A 16,318-nucleotide genomic window follows, 5' to 3' on the forward strand; every position below is an offset into this window, starting at 1 on the left:
ACAAACTTGCGTAAATACGTGACCTATTGCATTGAAAATGCAATAGGTCTCGCATTTGCGAGAGATTAAGCTATTGCCATTGTAAATGACAATGCCATTTATTTATCTGTTTTCAAAACCAACACATAAAAAAAGTTTGTCATTTACAATGCCAATAGCTCAAACCTTTGCAAAGGCGAAACCGTTGCATTGTAAATGCTTGTTATTAGATGGTTACATTTATATTTTTGTTATTTGGCTCTTAAATGGTTTACAATTGGTAAACACCACATTCTGCTGTTTTCCCAATTCTAACTAAAACTGTAAAGAGCTCTCTTTTGACAGTATGAGGTACATAAATGCAAATCCACAAACTGTCAGACAGCCAGTATGAATGGAATATTAGACACAGCCTCTGAACCTTGAGTAATGTACCAATTCATGGTAAGGAAATTCAATCTGTTGACGTGCTGAATTCAAATGCCCCCACAAAATTTCAAACAAAGGAAAAGCCAAATCCCAGTTTCCTCTTATAAAATTTTAAAAGACAGATGCTATTGCATCTTTCATAACTCCTAAAAATGTGACAAGTATGGAAAGCAATGAGACAGTAATTTACGAGTGTGTTGTAATGAGGCATTCACTAAAAACTGGTGGATGTGCCCCTTGTCCATCTATCGATTTCACCACCTCATTTACAGATGAGGGAACCACTGGTTTTCTGACCAAAGAGATTCAACTGGTTCCAATGTCATTTTGCCAGTAGTCCATCTGATGTCCTACTTAGGGCAAATTATGAACACTTTGAACACTGTTGTTCCCTGTTCTCAATGGCTATGCCTTGCACCAACAGCAAAAATGTCCCAGAGTTCTGGGAAAAAGCTTCCAACACGTCAAAGAAATTTTTTATTTGCTGTTCTAAAAACAACGCCCCACATAAGGGGTATGGTTATTTCTGAAAAACAAATAATGCCAACCCCCTTCTTGACTTCTAAATCTGCTTTTCCTGTCACTTTTCCTGTCACTGCTAAACACAGCTCACATCTAGGCCTGCCTGCCTTTGTGCTTCTAGACAGATCGGCGACAAACCTGGAAAGGGGTAAGTTTACACGAAGAGGACATCCTCCACCCACAGGCTGGCATTAGGTATGAGAATGACACCCTCAGAAACTCTAATAAGAACACATGTGGACCTCTGGAAGATTCAGAAGAAGGACTGCTCTGCTGAATGAAGAAGGAAGACTGGGTCTGCTTGGCTTGAACCCAGGTACCCCAGAATTGATTCCAACGGTCAGTTGTCTGACCTCCTATTTCAGCACCAATTGGACCTACCTGAGCCCTGCAGATGTCCTCTGATGACGTGAGTCCTGATCACTAAGGAGTGTCCCAGTTCCTGGGCCCTTGACTGGTATCAGGGTATACTTCTCCTATTTTCAAAGCAGTGCTATAGATGAAAATCCAGAAGTTTGGGTCTCTTCGGACCGCAACATTCTCCTCACATCATCAAAGGCCCGAGTGTCTCCTGCCAACGTGAACTTCCAACTACGACCTGCTCTGCGTGCCAAACAGTGACTGCTTACTTCTCGCAGCAACCATGAGAATGAAGCTTCAACTGAGGCTCCTCACATGGATTTGGAGTAAGAGAAGGAAAACTCTTCAACCGGATGAACCTGATCCCTTTTTCTGAATCTTGCTCTATTGCGGTTGGCCTGAACTTGTGACTTTGACCCAGTCCAATGCAACCAGATAACCATGTTGAAGATTTTTATGCATTTATACTTTTGTGAATTTAACATTTTGCTAAATATGGTATTGAACTCAATTACAATTGTACATATTAACATAGTACTCTTGTCTTTAAAACCATTTTCCTTTGATGTATAGAAGTGTTCTTTCCTGACCCTTGTTAACCAGGTCTCATTTATGGGTGAGTACACATATTTTTCAAAATGGATGTCACCCTTGTCTTCCCCGTCACAATTTCCTATTGGCTATTTCTGCAGCAAGTATTCAAGCAGAATTATATTTGATTATTTCCATTGTCATTGTTCATGATGTTCATGATGGAAAATCATGAGTGATGCATTGTGCTTCTTAGCATTGTTTTTACCAACAACTTTAAAGATTAATACCACCCATTCCACTGATTGGAATGTGGTTATTTTTGTGTCATATTATTTATTAAAATGTAATCTATTATTCTAAATTGGTTTGGAAATTTTCTGGTGTTGAGTATTTACTTTATTACTACTTGAGTGCTGCATAAATACTTTACACTTGCCTTTAAGCTAAGCCTGGTTTTGTACCTAACTACTAGAAAGGTTAAGCACAGGTACGTTTCATGTTTTTTTGGCTCACCCTGACCGGGACTGGGTCTATTACTTGAGTTGGTTTTTCAATTCTCTCAACTACAACCCAATTTCCTACACTCCCAGTGAAAAATTGAATCCTGATAAATGGGCAGTATCTACCTGGTCTGATTATACTTAATATTGGCACCTTTGCCATTCACTAATAGCTGTCTGACAATAGAAATAAATTCACATTTTCCAATATTTTACAGAAATCTCCCAAAGTTATCAAGGGGTGCTGCACCGTGTTTCCTTCACCACCGGCACACAGAACACATTGGGTCAATCTTGACACTTAAAAGGGCATTACAGGACATTACACTTTGTCATATGTGTTCAGAGTAACGATGTCTACTGTTGAGAAAAGTTCATCTGAAACAGTTGGAGCCACTTCTCTAGAAAATATTTTTGTGTGTTTTGATGGAGTCAGGATCTTTAAACCTCAATCTCTTGGTATAGTCATCAAACAGAATGCCCCACTGGTTGGATGGATCTTTGGTAGTCAACTTGAAGTGTTGAGGGAGAGCTAGCATTCAGAATTAATTCGTATTTTATTGAAATCAATGCAACAATAATGACAGAGAGGATGGTATGCAGCCATAAATGTTTATTTTGGAAGTTGAAAATGATTAATGAAACATACTATTACAGGAAATATGTTACGGTACTCACAGAAGCACAGAATGTAAATACCCCACAAGTAAAGAATGCAATGTATCCAAACCAAGTTTTCCATAAAGAACTAGGCCTGGTTAAATTAAGAAATGTAAATACTATGGTAATTTCTAAAGGGGAAAAGAGGATCAGCATCACATGAACCTCAGTAGAAGTTCTGAAAATTAGAAAGAGTGCTTAGCATGAAGCCCTACACTTTGAGAAATCAGGAAGGTTTAGAGCTCTGCTCTTTTCTAATTCAGGAAAGGGTCTCTGCCCTAACTACAATGGAACACTAATTAAAAGCATCATTCAAAGTACCAGAACATCCACATCTCGCTCCCACAGTCCAGAGCCTATCCCATAGTGGCAGAGCCCGGGAACAGGCAACCCCCTACATTTCCATCTAAACACAATTAAGTTTACATCTGTTTGTTCTTGAGTTGTGCATCTTTCCTTCTATGCTGAGTACAGGAGACTCCATAAATTTTCATTTCTCCACGCCTGCTGTCAACCTTTTGTTTTCATGCCTCACTATCAATAAAGTACAAAATAATGAGCCTTTCTCTTCCTAATGAGGGACTTGATAACACACCTGCAAAGAAAGGAATATTAACAGCACGCTAACAATAAAAAAATGTGTAGCACTTGGTAAAGGCTTATGTCAAATTAAGTTAGCTTGAAAATCAAAATGGAAGCACATTATAACATTGTTGATCATAGGATAGCAAGCTGCCATTATTATAAGGTAACTATCCAATAAATATCAATAGATAGGACATGATAATGCACAAGTACAAACCCATAGTCCTGATGGTGTAGCAATGCACGTGTGGCAGGGAGCCAGAGAGTCCGTGACACACACATTGGCATACAAATCAAGACACAACACAGTTGCAAACTTTATCAACAAGTGCGTATCAGTATGGACAAGAGAAGTGCCACGATATGCAGATCAATGCAGCAGCATGCCTGAATGAGGAACGTAGGAAGTCGCCCATGTCCACCTCAGGGGAGTCCATCACCAACACAATTCAGTGCCAACCCGCGTTGGTTGTCCGCGCCTGGATCATGAGTCCAGGCCAATGCAGCCATGTCCACTGTCACCTTGGGACATGTGACCAGATTTCCAACATGCAACCAGGTGTCGGGACATGTGCAATGGGTCACATTCAGTTGTGACTGCAGGTACCTTGTCACTCATCCATGAACGCAAGTGCAGCAGCGTAGGCCAACATCACCAATGAGCAATCGTTGTCCACCACATCTTACATTTTATCAACGTAATCCATCAGCTGACCCGGACAGATGTGCTGACTCCAACCACTGGACCCAATGTTCACCAAAACCCAATCGGGTAGTAGCTCAATGTGCTCACTGCACAGGAGGACTCGTGCGATCTCCCCGGTCCAGTTTTCAGCCTGCATGCCAAAAATCTATGCATGCCATAAACAGGCATCACAGTGACACTCCTGGTCATGGGCCAACAGGGGGCGCACACACAAGTCGAAATCCAGGACATCCATGGACCACTCAAATATGCACGAGCGACAATGCAATACAGGCTGAACACAGATGACGTCCGCAAGGTGGAATCTCAGCCGGTAACTGATCAGCAGCACTGCCAACAGCAGTGCCCCCAGTACATGCTGCAGACGTGCACTGTACACGTCCACAAAACTGGAGTCGAGCATGTGTCAGGGATGGTCTGCCATTGCGTCAGTGGCTCTGATTGAACCAGCACTGGTTTGCCCTACACTAGTCCTATGAATGAAATGGCACAGCTTGGTGCAATGAGCAGTGTCTGTGTGCAACAGGAGCATGCCTGGGGTGGGGTGGGAGTACGTGTGAATGCCATTTCACGCACGCTAACTATGACATACGACTTCTGCGTGTGGGATGTGTACACGTTGGTCTCACTTCGGGCAGTGCGTAGTTTAGGAGTTGCAAGCAAATGCCATTGTATCTGTCAGGGGGTGCTGGCCACATGCCAGTTCCTGCTCGGAGATGCAAATGTGCTACCGCCTGATAGTTCAGACAAAGAACCTTTCATCCCTACAGTAACTTCACCATCTGCATGCATACAGGAGATGTACAGAGGCCTGGCGTGGGTGTGGTGGGATGTTTGCGACCCTAGGAACACCGTGACACTGGCCTTTGAAGGTGTGCGGCCACCTGAGTGTAGGCCAATGATCCGGACAGGGCGGACACAGGTGTACAGCCCATGGCTGGCTGTGATCACGCTGCGAATGAGGCCAGGCAACTGACCCATGCATCCGCAGGACTGATACACATAACACTTGGCATGCATGTGCCAAGACCCCGAGCAGTCTTGCGCTTATACATGTCGTCGTACATGCTGCCCCTTTCTCCTGGTGCATGCTACATTGCAACATTGACTACTGTGACTACTGTGGCTGTATTGGTGACTACATCCCAACACAGAGACACACTTTCCACACTTCCTGTCGAAGGCCAAGTCCGAGCCACTCACTGCTCCCCCTGCGGAATCAGCACACCCCTGCGCTGACCTGACCTGACATACACCAGACCAGCCCTCGCTGCTTGTGCATGCAGGGGGGTGCGTGCGAAGCTACATGTCTAACGCTGAGGTGACATGGTAACTTCTGCTGAAGACAACACACTATAATGTTGCAGGGCCCATGCCCATCATGCTGACACAATGACCACACGGACACACTTGTTCAGATGGTGTTAATGGCTATGAGCACGTGCGCACGGCCACCTTTATTAGCAGGCACTCATACCGAGTGACACCTGTGTTGGATGTGTGTGGGGTAATGTAAATGTAAATGTCATGGTACTTATAGAGCGCACTGTCACCAGACGGTCACCTTGCGGTGTCGCCTATTCGGCTTCCTGGCGCTGATACTCATACCGCTGTGGAACCCCTCCTGGCTTTCCCTGTGAAGTGTCCACTCCTGGGCACCCCCAGGGTCAAGCCAGGCAGCCTTAGCGCTCTTGGGGCCGGTGTGGAGGCTAAGCAAGCTATTGCCCAGAGTTGCAGCGTGGGGCCCATGATTAGAATAGGCACAGAGGCGAGAATTAACAGGTCCGAGGAAATTGAGCCCGAGACCCCGTCGAGGTGGGAATCGAACCCTGGTCCCTGGCCAGAACTCTGCATCAGGGTCTGCCGCTCTAACCATTGAGCCACACTCCTCCACACTCGGTCCACTATTGTGTGCACACCAGCCGGCAAGGGCTGCCTGGTGCAGTCAGAAATCGACAACAGTGTACATCGTAAAGGACGCAGCCATTCAAACATAAAGGACCCATGACTTGTGCTGCACAGAGTTAGTGGCCCCGGATGCACAGCATCCTGCACGGACATACCGCCACGGGCCGCTGACTTGCGGTGAACAGGGTTGATGGCACCAGGTCAGTGTTCGATCACCTCTGTGACTCTGATCTGGCTTTTGTTCGGACAGACGGCCAGCTATGGTTGGCGAAGGCTGCAGAGGGTCGCAGGACTGGTGCTTGGAACTTGCACCAGCACATGGTAGGCCCTCATTGACACACGCCAGTGTAGGCAGGTGAGCTGAGCCTCGTTGATGCGCTGGGGCAGGCATGACGGGTCTGGCGACTAGCGGCCCGGGGTGCGGTAGGCGCACAGGGACGCAGGCCCCGCCGCACTCGGTGGTGGACTTGTAGCGGGCTGAGAGGCGCTGCCCTGGCAGAAGCATTGTCCATTCCGAATGAGAACCACAACCAGTGTGACAGGCTTTTTTTTCACACCCCAAGCAGGCCTGGCGTACGCAGGTTCAACCCCCTAAGCACGTGCATGCAGGGGGGGATGTAACATGCAAAATGTCTGCGTTCTGTCCCACAGCATGTGGGGACATGGTAGCGTCCACTGGCAACTACACTTCATGCACCAGCAGTTGATCTCCACCTGGCCATTTCCGTGGTTTGCACTCTGTGGTCTGTCCGGCACCTCCAGGTCACACCTGGCATTGGGTAGGTTCACATTCCTTGCTGCTCTCGCACATGCCCGCTCCATGCCTCTCCTCACAACCTGCTATTGTGTGTCTGTGGTGCCATGCTGTGGCTGGGTTGTGGGCATGGCAAGGCCGAATTGCCAATGGAGTCGTGTTGTCGTGTCTGGTCGGTTGGCATGTTGTGTGTCAAGTAGGATGTAGTTGTGCTGCGTGCCCATTGGCAGTGTCGTGAGTTACATGACTGTAGGCTGGAGGTGTGTGGTGTGTTTATTTTGGACTGCATTGGCATGTGGGCCATCCTGGGAGCGCTGGGTGATAATGGGCAGTCAGGAGATGTGAGTATCATGCACTCTGCCTGGAGAGTTGGCCACAACATTGTTGAGAATTCCGAGCGGTCCACTATTGCCTGCACATTCATGGTATGTGTGTGCTTTCTGTTGTGGTAGTTGTGCGCAGTGTGGGCAGGAGGTACGAGGGGTACATGTGTGCAGTTGATTGTCCCTGACACATGAGGGAATCCAGGTATGGTGTAGGGGCTTTGCTTGGTCTCCAGCTGCTCCTGCGCAGGGTGGATGACATGGGGGTGCTGGGGTACCAGGCTGATGTTGTCATCCAGGACAGGTGTGATGACCTTGGATGGGGCTGGCTATGTGACTCCTCCAACTTTGGCAGTTGTGGGTTGGATGGGAACAGAGGCCGGGTATGTGCTGCAGGGCCAGCAGCTTTGTCTACGGAGGGATGTTGGTTGTCCGCAGGGTTGGGGCCGTAAGCAGGTGGGGGATGTGGGTGAGGATGCGGGGGATGGTTGCCCTTTTGGGCCTGTAGTGGGCAATGTCCTCCTCTGGCATTGGGTCTGAGCGGCAGGTGCGTTTCAGGTGGGTCCGCTGTCTTTGTGTCTGCTGCCTCTGTGGTGTTCCGGGGAGGGGTGGGTCCTGGGGCTTATGGTGGGCCTTGGGTGGTTGCAGTGGGGGTTGTGGCTCTCATGAGTATCCACATTGCATGATCATTGTCTCCATGGCATCTGTAAGTCTGCAGGTGTGGCTCCTGGCTGGGCTCCTTTTTATGCTGCAGGTAGTTGTCCTGCTTAACACCAGCAAAAGGCCGGTGTTAATTCCCTGCTGCTACCACAGCTTATTGCCTGTTTTTGGTTCGCATTGCAGATCTGGCAGTTTGTTGTGAAAGCGGTGTTGTGCTTTTTTTTGTGTGCTTTTGCACGGGAACGCCTACTCTGCATCTCATTAGGGTTAATTGGTGGTGTCCACCGTGGAGATACATTTTGGGGCAGTTATGGAGGGGATACTGGCGATGTCTGCAGTTTGCACCAGCTCGTGAATGGGGTGTTAAATCTATCTCCACTTTTGATGCGTTAAGGTGAGGATAAATCGGAGATGAGTCCTTGTGAATATCCCCCAAGTTTTTCCTTACTGTCCTTGGTTATGGCTAATTGAGTGAAATGACCCCACAATTGCTTTTTACTTTTCATGAGATTTCACATAAGTTAAACTGACTTTCTTCTGAAAAGGGTGTGAAGTGAGATTCTGATGTAACATTTTGCCACATTTTGTAGCAAACCTTTTCTTCTACAACTTGTAAAAGAGAGGGATATGAGAAGAGTAGTAATACATTCATTTCATCTTGCTTGTATCTTACTTCTTATTTTGTGCTTTACTTTTGATAGTCATAACTACAGCCATATTTTCAATAAAAAAGGGAGCAAATAAATGCAATATGTTTCAAATATTGCTGCATCTCCAGGCTCAAACATAAAGCATTTTGATTTAAATAAATGCAAATGATATGTATTAAAACATGCACACTGTGATTACTGCACAGGATACTAATATGATGAATTTCTCAAATTTGATGGAAATATAATGCTGATATTATATTTCCTGCAAATTTGAGAAACATGAACACTGAAGTCAGTTTAAGAATGGAAATTGCTATTTTATATTTGGGTTTAACGATTAAGGAATTTTCGAAAAAGAGCAAAGAAAACACATGAGTATTTACATCTCATTTCGTTTTTATGTAATAGAACCTTCCTGTACTTTAAATGGAAACATCTTCTGTGCCTGTGTTGCTAGTTTTTAAAAACATTTTTATATTTTAAACTATTTACATATTTCCACAGTGACATAGCCCTATGAGAAGTGAACCTGAAAAATACACACCTACCTCATTTTGCAAGCATCTCAACGTCATAGCTCTGATCGTCTCACTCATCATTTTCCACTCTGTCCATCATCAAGAAAGCGTAGGAAATGGAACTATTAGCCACCTGATTTGCTGCCATCATTGTTGCACCTGGATGATACTTTTCCACCATACGTATTTTCAAGAATCCACATGTCTGGCCTTGATGTGACCTTGCATTGTGGAGCTGTGAACACAATGATGCAGTTTATCTGCAAATGACTGAGTCATTTGAATGACTGCCAGGTGGAACAAGACAGTTCATGAACGCTACAACTGTGGCTTACCAAGGGATAACTGTACCAACTGAGAGCTGAACTAACACCTGATACATATTAACAAACTTTGCATTTGAAATCGAGATGTTGCAGTGGCCCGTGGTACCTACAACTCCCATTGTAAATGCAGGCTGGACTTCCATCTAAAAGAAAATGCACACAGCAGCCCATATTGTTCCTCTCGCAATTCGAAGAGACACTCTAAGGACAACTGCGAAATTCCTGCTCCAACAGCTGCATAGAAACTCTACTTTAAAAAAAAAACTTAAACTGGATTTTATTTCTGAATAAAGTAGCAAACGTTAATGATCTTCAATGGTCTGATTCGAGAGCTTTATTTAGTAAAAAAAAACAAAAAAGGTAAAGGATGGGGAAAGCAGTTGGAATATATTCAAATTTCTTGATAGGTAATTTAGGGGTAAGGATGTAGAAAATGAAGTCAACTCTATCGTGGAAGTAAATGTCTCATCTGCCCTTCTTTTTTATGTTTCCTTAATTACTCAGAACATCCAGGATTCAATTCTTCAAACAGTCCTACTCTGTACGACTGTTGTCATGCTGTCAATTCTATGTCAATGTCGAAATATCTCACACATGTTGTCATTCTAGGGTCATGTTTTTTACTTGTTTGCAATATTTATGTTTAAATTTCTCCTTTTCCTAAAATATGAAGACACTGACAGCGAGAGGGATTCACCTGCACAGTGAAAAGCAAGTTAGTGGACCGACGTTTCTGATCTACATTCTATGCAAAACTAAATGTATAATATAAAACATACCATACTATATAACATAATATATATTATATGATATATCATAAAAAAGACATTAAGGGAATGCATGGGAAAGCGAGCTCTGAAAAACGTGTGAGAAACATCTGGAACTGTTGTACATAATAACACATATTTTGAGGGGTTTTGAGGGGTTGAACTACATAGCACAGTACAATACACACAACCTCTGAGCAAATAAAACATGAATCAAAGCTTTAGAAATTATAACAGGATAAAAATATTATTACATCATGCACAACCTTCAGAAGGCTTGGCACATTTTCTCGTCGAACCTCTAAGCAATAGTAGGAACACTTGTGCACTACTGAGCTGTAATCTTATTTCTTGCATCCTTTGAGGCATGTCCAGACTACATTGTTAGTTCTATTGTAGCTGGAACTACTTCTTCAGCCATATGAAACTCATAATAATTCAGGCCCTGGTTTCATGGAGGCACTGAGTCTGACAGTACAGTGGGATGTACTGTTAAGGTTCAGCTCTTTCATCATCATCATCCTCGACATCAGCAGGCTGCCCGCCTGGAAGTGCAAAGTAGAAGGCTTACAATGCATATTTTTAGGTCTGGTGTTAGCCAGTCCATTTTGTTTTTACTTAAAAAATATACATAATATATTAGCAAATAAGAGCTTTCTGCCAGCTCTCTTCATCAATTGTTTTGTTCCACTTACCACAGCATACAGCACAGGGCACTGGGATATTCCTCTTCAGCCATTGGTTTGATTTTAGCCTCATGTTATTTTGGGTCAGCCCTCAGGACAGCCATTGGGTGTTTAGAGGATGTATTCAACACATTTACTAGCTTCATTTGCATTCAAAAGGGGCAGTACCAACAGCCCACAAAGAAGTTCATGGGCAGTTGACACTATTGCCACTAGTTAAAAGGGGGAAGTTTATTGAAAAACAAGAGTAAAAGAATACAAAATATGAAAAACATAATATATGCATTGTAAATTGAAGAAAAGGGAAAACAAACACAATGAAGATAGGATATTGTACAATCATGGCTGTAACTGAATTGCAATATAACAAAATAACATTATAACATTAAGAGAATATGCTTGTGATTCATATAAAAATGAGATAAACAAAGATATGACAATATGTTTTTAGAATAAAGGAGGGATGTCATGGAGGTTGAATAACTTCTTGCTGAATAGGTGTTAAGGAAAAGGAGCGCTTAGCACTAGCATCAATAAACGTTGTGACTGGTTACCATAAATTCAGACGTTTTATAGCAAAATGAATGGGATGTCAAGTCTATGATTGTAACATACGGCATATCACCAAGCTTGAAATGATAATTCATTCAAATCTTCCCAATTTTTAGTAATTTGTTGAAATGAATAGCTAACAATAGATCAATAATCCTCATATTATGTGTGTGGTCCTCCCAAAAATAAGTGAGTATCAGGAAAAGAAAAACTAGTATAAAAAATTGAGTTAATCTGGGACCAGACAAGTTTCAAAAAATGATGTACAGGTGTACAAGTGAAAAGAAGATGTTTTAAGTCAGCAGCTTGGGACGAACAGGACCAGCAAATGTCAGGTATGTCAATGTTCCTTTTATGCAACAGGACTGGATGGAGTAAAAGCCTATTATAGATTAAAAAAAACAATGTTTGAGTGGAGTTTGCAACCCTAGAAGACTTTCTAATCTTAGTCCAAATTTTATTCCACATAAGAGCAGACCATTTTATCCCAAAGTCTTCTTCCCAAGCAAGTTCCACCTTAGTTTTTTGTCTATCAGTGGGCAGAAGACGTAGATGAGAACAAAACAGTGGAAGCTCTGGGGGAAGATTGTAGGAGGATGTGTAAATTGTTAATAGAAGGTGAGCCAGAGAAAGAGTGGGACAAGACTTGAGCATAAGCAGTTAGTAAGGCCCGGCTAAGGAGGTTGTATTTAAACTGAAAGGATGGAGGTCGGTGAAAGAGTGAGCTAGCTCTGGAGAAAGATAGAAGAGTATTTTGGGAGAAAAGTTGACGAACCCAAATGAGACCTTTTTGTCTCCAAGATTTCCAATAAAAGGGTTTCCCACAAATTAATAAAGCTTTGGTATGCCATAAAGAAGAATCTAGTAAGGAGGTTGGATCAGTAGGAGGTAATGATGGTCCACAGTTTAGGAGGTTACAAGTATACTTAGTAATAGGGGTAGATATAGATTGTGGTCTATAGGTGAAAAAAAGATATTCTTTAAAGGAAAAAGGAGAAAGGAATATGCGTTTGAGATCTATCCAACAAGGACAATCTAACAAAGAATCATCAAGCCTTCTAGAGGCTTGACGAAGTAAGAAGGATTTGTGATAATTGAGAAAATCTGGATAATGTGCTCCACCTTCTGATTTGGGTCTTGTTAATCGGAGTATTGACAAGCAGGTTTTTTTTATTCCACAGAAAAGATGAAAGCAAAGAAATGTTTTTTAATTTTTGTTAAAAGGAGTAGTAGCAGGAATATTCAAGAGAGTATATAACATAACAGGAGAGAGCATAATTTTAATAGTGTGTAAGTGACACCACCAGGAGAGGTATAGGTGATGCCATTTAGTTGTCAAGGCGGAGATTTTTTGTAAACATTTCTCCAAACATAAAGAGATTGTGGCTGAGAGTGAAGGGGTGAAAACGAGTCCTAAGTATTTAATATGCTGAGAATTCCAGGAGAAATTTGAAACACTAAAATCATCTTTAAAAAAGTATACTTAGTTAAAGGCAGTATTTCACACTTACCTTTATTTAGTTTGTAACCAAAAATGGAAACAAAAAGCTCCACTTCACTAAGAAAGGCTGAGATAGAGGAATGTGGATTCAAGACAAAAAGTTAAATATCATTAGCATATGCAGTCAGCTTGACTTGTGTCTCATTTACTTGAAATCCCTTTATGTCATAATTTTGACGTAATCTGGATAGAAAAGATTCCAAAGCTAAATTAAAGAGAAATGGAGATAAGGGGCAACCCTGTCGCACACCTCTCTTCAGATCAAAATATGAAGATGTAATGACATTTACAAAGACGGCTGCACGAGGATTGGAATAGAAGATCGAAATCAGAGAGATGATCTCTGAACCAAAACCAAACCATTTAAGCACTTGGAAAAGGTATGACCAGTTAACTCTATCAAAAGCTTTCTCTGCATCTAAAGCTATAGCAGGTAAATAATGAGATAAATGGGAGGATTTAAAAATGATATCAAAGAATAAGCAAGTGTTATCTGAAATAAGATGACCTTTTATAAATCCAGACTATTCCGCACCGAGTAATTTTGGAAGGAAGGTTTCTAAATGCAAAGCTAATGCCTTTGAGAAAATGTTATATTCTAAGTTGACAGGGGAGATAGGCCTATAATTTTTACACTTTAAATCCTTGCATTCTTTAGGAATTAGACATATTAAAGCCTCCAAAAAGGATCCAGAGGATTTATATAAAAGTGAAAATAAATTAAGAAGGGTAAGTAATTTGGGAAGTAGTAAAGAAGCGAAATGTGTATAAAATTCCATTATGAATCCGTCCGGTGCAGGAGCTTTATCCTTCTTTAAATAAAGCAAAGCAGTAAGAAGTTCTTGTTGGGAGATATCTGCTTCTAAAGGAGTAAAGTCTATTTGAGTGTCATAGGTACGATGAGTGTTGTCAAGAAACTGTGTGGTGTGAGATTGTGAGGGAACCATCTCAGGAGAGTAAAGTGCTTCATAAAAGGATAGAAAATCATTTGATATTTCTGAATCATTTGTTCGTAGGGTGTTTCGTTCATCCAAAATACTATCAATATCAAGCCTATTGTGTTTGACTTGTATATAGTTTGCCAAAAGCTTACCCGCCTTGATTCAGCCACCATAGAACTTAGCACAAGATTTTAACAAATAAAGTGATGCATTTTCAGTTTATTTTTCATTAACCAGTTGGCTGCTAGTGGTTTTCCCCTCCTGTGCTGGAAAGTAAGATTTATCATTGTTCATGACAAGGTCAGCTCGTCATAAGCACAGATCCACTGTGCCTCATGACGAGCTGAGCTCGTCATGAGCAGGGAAGGGGTTAAATTGAAATTTGCCTTAATAAGTTGAGATGAACATTGCTTGGAATTAGAGGAAAAATATAATGCTCTAGTCTCTTTATTTCAGCCAACAAATCATTAGCGGCTTTGCATGAATTTTTTGGCTTCCTAGAGACAAAACCAATACTAAAACCAATACTAAAATCTCTTGCAATTGTTTGAAAGCATACCAAACTGTATGAAAAGGACGCGTGTCAGATTGGTTTAAGGAGAAGTATTCATGAGAGAAAGAAGAGAAAGAGGAGGTGAATTTGGGGTCTAAAAGGAGTGAGTTATTAAAATTCCACTGTGGGAGTGTGGGCCGGATAAGCAGACGTGGAGGCTGAATATACTGAGTCAGTCGACTGGTTTTATTCAAGGTTTTAGTTCTCAGGATTGTTAGAGTTCTTGGGAGGGCTATCAGCTTTCTCCCCAGTTTCTTTTTCCTCGTGGAGTTCTTCTTCTTACGCTGAGCTCCCTTCCGTCTGTTCTTTGCCTGGGCTGATGGATCTCCCACGGAGGCTCATAAGAGAAGAGAATAAGGAGCCGTCAGTCACCTCTTAACAATAAGCCCTTAGGCTATTTTAATCGTCACCACACCGGTGTAGTATTTGGGAACATCTTGTGTCTAGATAGTTGCAGCTAGTGGGGTTGTGACGAGGGCAGAAAGGGTACTATTGTGCTCTAGGACGGAATGAGGTTTTAGAAAGTCGCAAAATATGTCCCCCCTCCCCTCAGCAACTAATAAAACAAAAATGTGTGAGGGAATAGGAGCATGCAAAAGAAACCTGTGTTATACTCTCGCACCCTCCCCTCCCTTTCAATCGTCCGCCTCCCTCCTGCCGGTTCCCTCTTTCTCCCGCTTGTGGTTACTCACCGCCTCTGCCGCAACTCTCCTGAGTTGCCGCCGCTCTCCAGCCTCCTCCGGTGGGGACCACCACTCCTCATACCACTTCTTGTCTTCTTCTCTGGTTTCTCAGTTTTCCTCCTTTGTTCCGACGTCCTTCTCTGCTGCTTCTCATCCACTTCCTGACTCCTTCCTCGCTCTGGGCAGTTCGCGCCTTTCGCCAAGGTTTTCGGACCTTTTCACTTCTGGGGGTGTAGTGCTTCCAGTGTTATTCCCTCCTTCTCCCGCTGTCAATGCACAGACGTCGCATTCCTGTAGAGGACAGGGGGGAGTTACCCTTTCAGAGGATGTTGCTATGGGAATCCGAGTTTGTGATGCGGTCCCCACAGGTACGGTGAATATAGCGGGTCGTTCCGGTCAAACAGCATGTCCTGATCGGCACTCTCTCACATCCCCTTTCCCTTGCTGTCCTTCCAGTAGGGGTGCTTTCATAAGGATAATGGGACAGAAAGTCTATGTTTGCCTGTTCTGAACCTTTCCTGTGTTTGGTGTGGAATCTGTAGGGCTGTAGGAATAAAAACCAACGCAACACCCTTTCATTATTCCCTTTGTTGGGTGCCAACCATTCTAAGGGAGCATGGTCCGTATACAAGGTGTATTCCTGTCCCTCCAGATAATATTTCAAAGAATCAATTGCCCATTTTATAGCAAGGGCTTCTTTTTTAGATGACCGCATAGTTTCGTTTTCTTGGGTACAACTTTCTACTTATGAACAGTATGGATTTTTCTTCCCCCTGGCTGGTTCTTTGGGATAGGACTGCCCCTAACCCCTGTTCTGAGGTGTCAGTTTGTAGGATGAAGGGCAAGGTGTAATCAGGGCTGGTCAACACCATGTCTGAGGTCAGGGACGCCTTCAGTGTCTCGAAGGCCCGGGATACTTCGGGACTGGGGTCTTTCAACCTAGCTTCGGTTTTTACCAATTTATGCAATAGGTCCGTGAGAGGGGCTGCTATCTGGGAAAATCTTGGTATAAACCTCCTATAGTATCCGAGTAACCCTAAAAAGGCACAGAGGTCTCTCACAGATCGTGTAAAAGGTATGTGTGAAATGGCAGCCAGTTTGTTGTTTTAGGGTCGAATGACCCCTTTTCCTAACAGATATCCCAAGTATCTTACGGTTTGCGCAGCCAGATGGCTTTTGGCAGGATTAATTTTAAGACCATGACCTCCTAAAGTCTGG

The sequence above is a fragment of the Lissotriton vulgaris genome, chromosome 9 (assembly GCF_964263255.1).
Source record: "Lissotriton vulgaris chromosome 9, aLisVul1.2, whole genome shotgun sequence".
Taxonomy (NCBI): Eukaryota; Metazoa; Chordata; class Amphibia; order Caudata; family Salamandridae; genus Lissotriton; species Lissotriton vulgaris.